Raw genomic sequence first — 10,519 nt, 5'->3', positions numbered from 1 at the left:
TTCGATGATTAGTTCTCTTTTTTTTTTTTTGTGGATTCTTTAGGATTTTCTATATATTAGTTCATGTCATCTATAAGCAGAGATAATTTTACTTCTTTCCAATATGGGTGCCTTTTATTTATTTTTGATGCCTAATTGCTCTCACTAGGACTTCCAGTACTATGTTGAATAGGAGTGGTGAGAGTGGACACCCTTGTCTTGTTCCTAGTACTAGAGGAAAAGCTTTCAACTTTCTAACATTGAGTATGATGTTAGCTGTGGGCTTTTCACATAAGAACTTTATTATGTTGAGGCATGTTCCTTCTATACTCAGTTTGTTGAGAGTTTTTGTCATGAAACAATGCATTTTGTCAAATGTTTTTTCTGTGTCTATTGATCATAAGATTTTTATCTTTCATTCTATTAAGGTGGTTTATCACATTTATTGATTTGTGTATATCAAACCATCTTTAAATCCTAGGGATAAATTCCACTTGATCGTGGTGTATGATACTTTTAACGTGTTGAATATGGTTTGATATTACTTTGAGAGTTTCTGAATCCATATTCATCAGAGATATTGGTCTATTTTTACTTTTCGGTAGTGTCCTTATCTGGCTTTTGTATCAGGATAATATTGGCCTTGTAAAATGAGTTTGGGAATGTTCCCTCCTCTTCAATTTTTTGGAAGAGTTTGAAAAGGATTGGTGTTAATTCTTTAAATGTTTTGTAGAATTCAGCAATGAAACCACCTGGTCCTGGGCTTTTCTTTGTTGAGAAGGTTTTGATTACTGATTCAGCCTCTTTACTCATTATTGGTCTCTTCAGATTTTCTGTTTCTTCATGATTTAGTCTTGTTAAGTTTTATGTTTCTAGGAATTTAACCATTTCTTATAGGTTGTCTGATTTGATGGCATGTAATTATTCATAGTAGTCTTATGTGATCCTTTGTACTTCTGTGGTATCAACTATAATATCTCCTCTTTCATTTCTGATTTTTAAAATTTTAGTCTTCTCTTCTTTTTTCTTAGTCTAGCTAAAGTTTTGTCAATTTTGTTTATCTTTTAAAAAACCACTCCTTAGTTTTGTTGATTTTTGTTTTGCTTTGTTTTTATGATTTCATTTATTTCTGCTCTGGACTTTCTTTCTTTCCTTCTAACTTTGTGCTGCATTTGTTGTTATTTTGTAGTTCCTTAAGGTGTAACGTTAGGTAGTTTATTAGAGACCTCTGTTTTTCCTTGTAGGCATTTATTGCTATAAGCTTCCCTCTTGGAACTGCTTTTGCTGTATCCCATAAGTTTTGGTATGTTGTGTTTCCATTTCTGTTTGTTTCAAGATATTTTTTGATTTTCTTTTGAGTTCTTCTTTCACCCATTGGTTATTCAGGAGTGTGTTACTTAGTTTCCACATTATTTGTGAATTTTTCAGTTTGCCTCCTATTATTCATTTCTAGTTTTATACCATGTGCACAGAAAAGATACTTGGTATGATTTAAATTTCAAATTTGCTAAGACTTGTTTTGTGACCTAACATATGGTCTACCCTGGAGAATGTTCCCTGTGTGCTTGAGAAGAATGTGTATTCTGCTGCTGTTAGATGGAATGCTCTGTTTATGTCTGTTATGCTCATTTGGTCTAAAGTATAGTTCCAGTCCAAAATTTCCTAATTGGTTTTCTGTCTTGATGATCTATCCATTTTTGAAAGTGGGATATTGAAGTTCTCTACTATTATTGTATTATTGTCTGTTTCTCCTGTCAGATCTGTTAGTATTTGCTTAATATACTTAGGTGCTCTGATGTTGGGTGCATATGTATTTATGATTGTTATGTCCTCTTGATGAATTGATCACTTTATCATTATATAATGATCTTTACCTATTCATCCTTCCTCTCTCCCCCAGCTCCTGGAAAACTGCTGATCTTCTAATTATCTCCACAGTTTTGTCTTTTGCAGAGTGTCAGTTATTGGAATTACAGTAATTAACCATTTCAAACTGGCTTCTTTCACTTAGTAATATGCATCTAAGGTTCCTCTATATCTTTTCATGGATTGATAGCTCATTTATTTTTAACATGATAATATCCCATTTTATAGATGTACGACAGTTTTTTTTTTGTTTTACTGATTCACATATTTAAGGAATTCTTAATTGCTTCCAGTTTTTGGCAATTATGGATAAAGCTGCTATAAACATTTGCATGCAAGTTTTTGGTTAGATGTATGTTTTCAGTTCAGTTGGATAAATACCTAGGAGCATGACTGCTGGATCATATGGTAAGACTATGTTTAGTTGTGTAAGAAACTGCCAACATGTCTTCCAAAGTGGCTGTACCCTTTTGCATTCCCACTAATTGTGAATGAGAGTTTCTATTGCTCCTCATCCTTGTCAGTATTTGGTATTGTCAATTTTCTGCATCTTAGCCATTCTAATAGGTATGTGATAGTATTTCATTGTTTTAATTTGAAATTTCCTAATAACAGAAGATATGGAGCATCTTTATATATGTTTATTTGCCATCTGTATATCTTCTTTAGTGAGGTGTTTGTTCAGATCTTTTACCATTTTTTAATTGAGTTGTTTGCTTTCTTATTAATTTTTAAGGGCTCTTGGTAAAAGTTCTTTAACAGTATGTTTTAATAATAGTCTCCCAGTATATGGTGTATCTTTTCATTCTGTTAACAGTGTCTTTCACAGAACAGAAATTTGTCATTTTAATAAAGTCCAACTTATCAATTTTTCAACTTATCAATGAATTGTGCTTTTGGTTTGTATCTAAATACTCATCACCAAACTCAAGATAACCTAGATTTTCTACTCTGTTAACTTCTGATGGTTTTTGTGAAAGGTGTCTAGATTAACTTTGTTGCATGTGGATGTCCACAACCATTTGTTGAAAAGACTATCCTTTCTCCCTCGAATTGCCCTTGCTCCTTTTTGAAGGATTAGTTGACTATATTTGTGTAGGTCTACGTCTGGGCTTTCCATTTTATTCTATTGATTAGTATGTCTATTTGTTCAATACCACACTATCTTGATTACTGTACCTTTATAGTAAGTCTTGAAGTTGGGTAATGTCAGTCATCCAAATGTGTTTTCTTCTTCAGTATTGCATTGGCTATTCTGGGACTTTTGCCTTTCCATATATACTTAAGAATCAGTTTGTCAGTATCTGCAAAGTAGTTTGCTGGGATTTTGATTGGAATTGCATTGAACTTAGACCAAGTTGGGAAGAACTGAAAGTTTAACAATTCATAAACACAGAATATCTCTCCATTTATTTAGATCTTTTTGTTTTCTTTCATCAGTTTTTAGTTTTCTGCATACATATCCTAAAGCTATTTTGTTATGTAAGCATGTTCTTTTTTGGGTAAACAGTGCTAATATAAATGGTATTTTGCTTTTAATTTCAAATTCCACTTGTTTATTGATGGTTTATAGGGAGAAATTAACTTTTGAATATTAACCTTGTATCCTGTGACTTTACTATAATTGTTTATTTTCAGGAATTTTGTTTGTTGATTCTTTGGGATTATCTACATAGACAACATGTCATTTGCGAACAAAGTCAATTTTTTTCCCTTCTCAATCTGTATGTCTTTTATTTCCTTTTCTTGTCTTATTGCTCTAGCTAGAACTTCCAGTACAATGTTGAATAAGATTAATGAGAGTTGACATTCTAGTGTTTTTCCTGATCTTAGATCATCCTGATACCAAAACCAGACAGAGGTGTCACAAAGAAAGAAAACTACAGGCCAATATCACTGATGAACATAGATGCAAAAATCCTCAACCTTATTTTGCCTTATTTTTGCAAAAGGAGGCAAGAATATACAATGGAGAAAAGACAGCCTCTTCAATAAGTGGTGCTGGGAAAACTGGACAGCTACATGTAAAAGAATGAAATTAGGGCTTCCCTGGTGGTGCAGTCGTTGAGAGTCCGCCTGCCGATGCAGGGGACACGGGTTCGTACCCCGGCCCGGGAAGATCCCACATGCCACGGAGTGGCTGGGCCCGTGAGCCATGGCCTCTGAGCCTGCACATCCGGAGCCTGTGCTCCACAATGGGAGAGGCCACAACAGTGAGAGGCCCATGTACCGCAAAAAAAAAAAGAATGAAATTAGAACACTCCCTAATACCATACACAAAAATAAGCTCAAAATGGATTAAAGACCTAAATTTAAGGCCAGACAGTATAAAACTCTTAGAGGAAAACGTAGGCAGAACACTGTATGACATCAATCACAGCAAGATCCTTTTTGACCCACCTCCTAGAGAAATGGAAATAAAAACAAAAATAAACAAATGGGACCTAATGAAACTTCGAAGCTTTTGCACAGCAAAGGAAACCATAAACAAGACCAAAAGACAACCCTCAGAATGGGAGAAAATATTTGCAAATGAAGCAACTGACAGAGGATTAATGTCCAAAATTTACAAGCAGCTCATGCAGCTCAGTATCAAAAAAACAACCCAATCCAAAAATGGGCAGAAGACCTAAATAGACATTTCTCCAAAGAAGATATACAGATTGCCAACAAACACATGAAAGGTTGCTCCACATCACTAATCATTAGAGAAATGCAAATCAAAACTACAATGAGGTATCACCTCACACCAGTCAGAATGGCCCTCATCAAAAAATCTACAAACAATAAATGCTGGAGAGGGCGTGAAGAAAAGGGAACCCTCTTGCAGTGTTGGTGGGAATGTAAATTGATACAGCCACTATGGAAAACAGTATGGAGGTTCCTTAAAAAACTACAAATAGAACTACCATATGACCCAGCAATCCCACTACTGGGCATATGCCCTGAGAAAACCATAATTCAAAGAGTCAGGTACCACAATGTTCATTGCAGCTCTATTTACAATAGCCAGGACACAGAAGCAACCTAAGTGTCCATCAACAGATGAATGGATAAAGAAGATGTGGCACATATATACAATGGAATATTAGTCAGCCATAAAACGAAATGAAATTGAGTTATTTGTAGTGAGGTGGATGGACCTAGAGTCTGTCATACAGAGTGAAGTTAGAAAGAGAAAAACAAATACCGTATACTAACATCTATATATGGAATCTGAAAAAAAAAAATGGTTCTGAAAAACCTAGGAGCAGGACAGGAATAAAGATGCAGATGTAGAGAATGGACTTGAGGGCACGGGAAGCGGGAAGGGTAAGCTGGGACGAAGTGAGAGAGTGGCATATCCATATATACGCTACCAAATATAAAACAGGTAGCTAGTGGGAAGCAGCCGCATAGCACAGGGAGATCAGCTCGGTGCTTTGTGACCACTTAGAGGGGTGGGCTAGGGAGGGTGCGAGGGAGGCACAAGAAGAAGGAGTTATGGGGTACACGTGTATGTATGGCTGATTCACTTTGTTATAGAGCAGAAACTAGCACACTATTGTGAAGCAATTATACTGCAATAAAGGTGTTAAAAAAAAAAAGCAGTTTCTCACCATTAAGTGTGGTGATGTTAGTTGTAGATCTTTATACGTGCTCTTTATCAAGTTGAGGAAATTTTACTCTATTTCTAGTTTGCTGAGAGTTGTTAATTATGAATGGATGTTGGAGTTTATGAAATGCTTTTTTTCCTGAATCAAGTGGCATGGTTATATGATGTTTTTCTTTAGCTTGTTGATGTGATAGGTTAGATTGATTTTTTTAATTTTTATTTTATATTGGAGTATAGTTGATTAACAATATTGTGTTAGTGTCCAGTGTACAGCAAAATGATTCAGTTATGCATATACATATATACATTTTTTTCAGATTCTTTTTCCCATATAGGTTATTACAGAATATTGAGTAAAGTTCCCTGTGCTGTGCATTAGGTCCTTGTTGGTTATCTATTTCATGTATAGTAGTATGTATATGTTAGTCCCAAACTCCTAATTTATCCCTCCCCCCTTCCCCTTTTGTAACCATAATCTTGTTTTCAAAATCTGTGAGCCTGTTCCTATCATGTAAATAAGTTCATTTGTATCATTTTTAAAGATTCTACATATAATGTCATATGATATTTGTCATTCTCTGACTTACTTCACTTAGTATGATAATCTCTAGATCCATCCATGTTGCTGCAAATGACATTATTTCATTCCTTTTTTATGGCTGAGTAATATTGCATTGCATATATGTACCACATCTTCTTTATCCATTCCTCTGTTGATGGACATTTAGGTTGCTTCCATGTCTTGGCTATTGTAAATAGTGCTGCAATGAACATTGGGGTGCATGCATCTTTATTATGCTTTTCTCTCAATGTATGCCCAGTAGCGGAATTGCTGGGTCGTATGGTAGTCCTATTTTTAGCTTTTTAAGGAATCTCCATACTGTTCTCCATAGTGGCTGTACCAATTTACATTCCCTGCAACAATGTAGGAGGTTTCCCTTTTCTCCACACTCTCCAGCATTTATTGTTTGTAGACTTTTTGATGCTAGATTGATTTTTGAATGTTGAATGAGTCTTGCATACCTAGAATAACTGTCACTTAGTCATGATGTATAATTCTCTTAATACTGTGCTGGATTTGATTTGCTCATATTTTGTTGACTTTTTGTATCTATATTCATGAGAATTATTAGTCTCTCATTTTCCTTTCTTGTAATGTCTTTATCTGGTTTTGGTATTAGGGTATGCTGGCCTCATAGAATGAGTTAGGAATTACAGTGGACCGTGTTCTGGACCCTTGAACAATATGATGGTTGGGGTGCTGACTCTCTACGCAGAGGAAAATCCACATATAACTTGGTCCTCTGTATCCACAGTTCTGCATCCATGGCTTCAACCAACTGCAGATTGTGTAGTACTGTAGTACATATTTAGTGAAAGAAATCCATATATAAAATGGATCTTCACAAGCTAAACTCATGTTGTTCAAGGGTCAATTCTATTCTCTCTGCTTCTGTTTTCCGGATCCCAGTTTCAAAAATTATTGTTATCATTGGTAGAGTCAACATTTATTTAGATTTACAACATTTTTTTTTCTTTTTCGATTAATTTGTGCTTTTATTTGCCAGTGTAAGTACAGAAACCTGTGAACTTTTTTATTCTAAAAAGCACATTTTACATCACAGTCCAACAAACACATATATAATGTGTATACATATATAAAAGTCAAACAAAGGTTTTGCCAAAAACGTCTACCCTGAGTGTTAATTCTTTTTAAGGCTTTTTAAACTAAGGCTGAACTGCAGTGACACATCATAATCACCAAAGTCCCTAGTTCATCTTAGGGTTTGCTTTATGAAGTGAATAGTGTTGCACGTTCTATGGCTTTGGACAAAAGTATGATGACATAAAATCATTATAATGTCATACAAAGTATTTTCACCGCTCATAAAAACTTCTGTATTCTATGTATTTATCTCCCCTCCCCTGCAAACTCCTGGCAACCACTGATCTTTTTATTGTCTCCATTGTTTTGCCTTTTCCAGAATGGCATATACATGGAATCTATTTTCCTTTTTTCCTTGAAGAGAGGGGTTCAAAGCCTTTATGCCTATAACACCACTCATGGCCCAGCCACACGTGGACTGGACAGGCTCCAGGTGGCAAACACCCCCACTAAATACTGTAGCTTTCCTTCCAGTACTGAGCCCTGTTCCACTGGTCCTGCCCAGCAGCCACGTGCAGGTGAAGGGCGGATACGTGTTGGGTATCTGTTCATAGGAAGGCCACAAGTTTTGTGCCCCTTGTCACAATGAACCCTGATTCCTGTCGGGTGTGTTGTAAACAGGTGAGCCATTTCTTCAGACCCCCTGCTGTGAGCACACCCTGATTTACAACATTTTTTAACCAACGTGTTTTCTGTTTCATCTGGCATTTTATTTCTTCATTGTTTTTACATATTTCTCTTAGCAGGATTCTGTAGGAAATATAATCTTTTAGCCCTTGTATTCTGAAAATGTCTTTATTTCACCTTTGCTCTTGAATAATAGCTTATTTGGGTATAGAATTCTCATTTACAAAGTTCACTCTAATTTTCCCTCAGCCCATTCATGATTATTATTCATTATCCTTTGGTATCTATTCTTGCTGAGGAAAAGTCTGTTGTCAGTCTGAGTAGTCTTTTCTTTCTGATATCTTTTAATATTTTCTCTTTAGCATTGATGTTCTCAATTAATGGGACATTTTAAACCTGAGGACTCATGTCTTTCTTCAATTCTGGGATGTTCTCAGGCATTTAAATCTTTCATCACCCTTATGTCCTCTGTTCTCCATTTCGGGAACTCTTATTCTTTACAATTGGAAGTCTCAACTTATTTTCCATCTTTATTTCTTTAGACTGAGTTTTGGGTACTTGCCTCAGTTAGATTTTATAATTTATTAACTGTAAGTTTGGGTATATCCAAATTGCTGAGTATACCTTCTATTTAAATGATTGTTTTAAATTTTTCAGTATTTCCAGTTAGTTCTTTTCAGTATCTGCCTCTTCTCATTTCATAGCTTCCTCTTCTTGATTTATGAATACCATCCTTTATTTTCTCTCAGAGGATTTTAATAATATATACTTATGTATGCGTATTCTAATTCTTTCAAGGTGTTCTCATTTTTGCTAGCATGAGTTATTGTATTGGTTCACTCTTTTTCATGGCACTAGATGGGCTCATGCATTTTGTCATTTTATCTGCGAGCTCTTTGCGCAAGGAGTTTTCTTCTTCACTGTTGGATAGTTTCCTGGTTGCAGATTCTGTCTTTAAATTTGATCTTAGGTTAGTAGTCTCCTGTTCCTGCTCTGGGCAGAGACTAAATTTTGTATATTGGGTGTGAGTCAGTTTCTGGTCATGTAAGTGCCCCTATACCCTTGTGCTGCTGTGGGCAAGGGGTAGATTTCTGTTTACAAATCTAAGCAAGCTATTTTAGTCTATATTCTTGAGCAGAGAGCATGCTGTCCAGCCCTGACTTCACACCCAGGGCTCTCAGTTCAGTCTGCCACTGCCCTGAGTAAGGTGAGTATGGCACTGAAGCCTTGGTTCTTAGCACATACCTGACCTTAGCTCCCCATGAGTTCCCAGTAGCAGCCCCTATAGCTACAGGTTTCCATTCCATTTGGGGGTTTTGTCTTTCATTTATTTCTGTGTTTGTAGTAGAAGGGAATGTTTCAGTCTGTGCACACTCAGCCACCTTGACCTGAAAGGTCTGAGTTACTTTTATAATGGAAAGGAAAATGCATTCTAAAATAAACATTATGTATAACAGGGTTAGCTCTATAGACATATGGTGTATCATAGAGATTAAGCACACAGCCTCTGGAGTTGGTCAGACCTGGTTTGGGAATCCTAGCCCTGTCACTTGCTAGCTGTGCAATCTTGAACAAATTATATAATCTGTGCATTCTACTTTCCTCCTTGCACAATGGGTATAACAATATTGTCTGGGTTATTGTCAGGACTGAATGAAATAATGAATATAAAACCCCAGGACAGTGCCTGGCACATAGAAGCTCCTCCCGCCCCACTTCCCAGGTCTTTACCTATTGAAACAGACATCAGAATCGGGCAGAGTAGATGGAACTGGCATTTTTATTACTGGTGGAGTTGTTGGAAATATATTGGGTAATAGATATCTTTCCTCATACCGTCATCAATCCCATTTCAACAAATTGTGTTGTAATATCCAGGTCTATGTAAAGAGTTTATTATGTATCTTAATACTGCTTTGTTGATGCCTCTCCAATAGTTCAACTGAATAGCAAAAATTTCAAAATATGTTGGTAACTTTTGGAGATTTCATAAGATGCGTTTGTTGTCTGTTTGTGTGGAGTTTTTTCTTTTGGCTGTGGGTGCTTTGAATGGCAGGGACCAGGTATAAGACTGGAGGAGAGCATGACTAGTTGGGCCTTGAACAAGATGCTAAATGTTATAAGTGATTCTGCGATTCCTTTTCTTAGCATGAGCTAAGTAGCTTGTAATGTTTTATAAAGTAAGACTCAGTTTTTCTACATTTCTCAGGTGCTTTCACTAGCTTACAAGGTCTTAAACATGCACTGATGTTCATATGTTTACATTTCCATCAGCCAGATACAAATCATCAGAAAACTATTTTTTATCGCTTCTCTTCCTTTTTTCGTATATGTGTACACACACACAATCAAAACCACAAACACAATGCTTTTATGTTTTTTCCTCCTGCAATCTGGACACAGGGACTCTTTATTCCTTTATTTATCTTATTTATGGCTGCATTGGGTCTTCATTGCTGCGTGTGGGCTTTCTCTCATTGCAGTGGCTTGTCTTGTTGCAGAGCATGGGCTCTAGGCACATGGATTTCAGTAGTTGTGGCACGTGGGCTCAGTAGTTGTGGCTCGTGGGCTCTAGAGCGCAGGCTCAGTAGTTGTGGCAAACGGGCTTAGTTGCTCTGTGGTATGTGGGATCTTCCCAGACCAGGGCTCGAACTCGTGTCCCCTGCACTGGCAGGCGGATTCTTAACCACTGAGCCACCAGGGAAGGCCCTCTTTATTCCTCTTTTAAAAATTGTGATAAAACCTACAAAACATCAAATTTACCATGTACACTATTTTTAAGTGTA

At 36.4% G+C, this 10,519-nt stretch overlaps 1 non-coding gene across 1 annotated transcript; it reads right to left on the bottom strand.

Annotated features, from left to right (window-relative positions):
• Nucleotides 1-7,637: 7,637 nt before the first annotated feature.
• Nucleotides 7,638-7,767, bottom strand: LOC115802795 (small nucleolar RNA SNORA11). Its single transcript, XR_004023344.1, has one exon. It is a non-coding gene; the product is annotated as a small nucleolar RNA SNORA11 (small nucleolar RNA).
• Nucleotides 7,768-10,519: the final 2,752 nt, after the last annotated feature.

This window comes from Delphinapterus leucas, chromosome 2 (assembly GCF_059928025.1).
Source record: "Delphinapterus leucas isolate spDelLeu-1000000601 "Yukka" chromosome 2, BTC_Dleu_Yukka2, whole genome shotgun sequence".
Classification (NCBI taxonomy): Eukaryota; Metazoa; Chordata; class Mammalia; order Artiodactyla; family Monodontidae; genus Delphinapterus; species Delphinapterus leucas.
The sequence above is the reverse complement of the archived record's forward strand: the minus strand, read 5'-3'. Positions and strand labels throughout refer to the sequence as shown.